Source organism: Geospiza fortis, unplaced genomic scaffold, assembly GCF_000277835.1.
Source record: "Geospiza fortis unplaced genomic scaffold, GeoFor_1.0 scaffold154, whole genome shotgun sequence".
In the NCBI taxonomy this organism is placed as follows: domain Eukaryota; kingdom Metazoa; phylum Chordata; class Aves; order Passeriformes; family Thraupidae; genus Geospiza; species Geospiza fortis.
Genome location: NW_005054397.1, coordinates 1219130 through 1220590, shown reverse-complemented (window position 1 = coordinate 1220590; position 1461 = coordinate 1219130). Strand labels below are relative to the sequence as shown.

The window sequence follows — 1461 nt, the reverse complement described above, 5'->3', positions numbered from 1 at the left end:
TTTCTGTATTTGCCATGCATGTGGATTCCTTGGGGTCACAGAATGCTGTGGGTTGGAAGGGATTTTAGAGACTATGTGATTCCAACCCCCGCCATAGGCAGGGATGTGATCCACCAGAACCAGGCTGCAGCAAGCCCTGTCCAACCTGGCCTTCAACACTTACAGGAATGGGCCAGCCACAGCTTCCCTGGGCAAACTGTGCCAGGGCCTCACCAACCTCACAGGGAAGAATTTTTTCCTAACATTTAATCCAAATTTACTCTTTTTTAGTTTAAAACCATTTCCCCTTTTTCTATGACTATATGCTCATATAAAAAAGCTGTTCTCCCTCTGTTATCAGCCCCCTTTGGTCACTGGATGCTCTAAGGTCTCCCTGGAGCCTTCTCTTCTCCAGGCTGAACACCCCCAGCTCTCCCAGCCTGTCTCCAAAGCAGAGGGGCTCCAGCTCTTGGAGCTTCTCTGTGTCCCTACTCTGGATCTGCTCTAACATGTCCATGTCATTCTTACGCTGGAGACCCCAGACCTGGATGCAGAACTCCATGTGGGGTCTCATGAGGGCAGACTAAAGAGAAAGATTCACCTTTGACCTTCTGACCCACCTCTATTTTGGTGCAGCTCAAACCTATCAGTGCACCGTTCCCAGAGTCACTGCAATGCTGGGGCAATGCATGAAGCAGAGAGAGCAAGCTCCAGGTCCAACTCCCATGCCCCAAAGTCTGTTTGATATAAAATCCTCTCATCAAGGGCATATCAGATATGAAACTTTTAAGATCAGATACTACACTAGGCCAACGCCAGCAGCAAATCTCTCCTTTCTTTTTGCATGGTTCCTTCAAAGGAGTAGATACATGTAGATGACCCAGCTGGTGAGAACACTTATCATTGTCTTGTTATTTCTTAGCCTGGAGTTGGTGAAAGGAAAAAGTTACAGTAAAGCCACTTCAGTTCTCCTTCTGCTCATCTTTGGGACTTTTCGTAAAACATCAAGCTCCATCCCTTGCTGCGGGGTTCATGGGGTATTTTCGGACGCAACCCAAGCAGCGTTTTGGCCTTTCTTGTCCCAGACTAAGATGCTTCCATGGCAACCACATCAGCTGCCTGAAACAACCCTCCCACGTCCAACACCCAGCAACACAAACCAAAGCAAGTCCCTGGTGCCAACAACATTTGAAGACTCCGTCAGAACTGTACTAAGTTCTGATAAAGTTCTGCATTATCAGCTGCAAGGCACATGTCATCACCCAAGGTTTGCAGTAGGGTAATCGAGATCCAGGCTTAGAGGCAGATCTTTCACATTCTGTGTGTCAATGACCTTGACAAATGTGAAGTTTTGAACAGCAGGTAGCAGCTAGTGGAGATTTTTCTGTTAACGTGGAAAATAAAAAAGGTACAGGAGGAGTGAAATTATTGTTCTGACATGGACTGCCTCCATTCACGTACTGGCTGATTGCATACATCCGT

General features: G+C 47.1%; 1 non-coding gene across 1 annotated transcript; it reads right to left on the bottom strand.

The window, feature by feature from the left end:
- Window positions 1–623: 623 nt before the first annotated feature.
- LOC115948428 lies at window positions 624–810 on the bottom strand. Its single transcript, XR_004082254.1, has one exon. It is a non-coding gene; the product is annotated as a U2 spliceosomal RNA (small nuclear RNA).
- Window positions 811–1461: the final 651 nt, after the last annotated feature.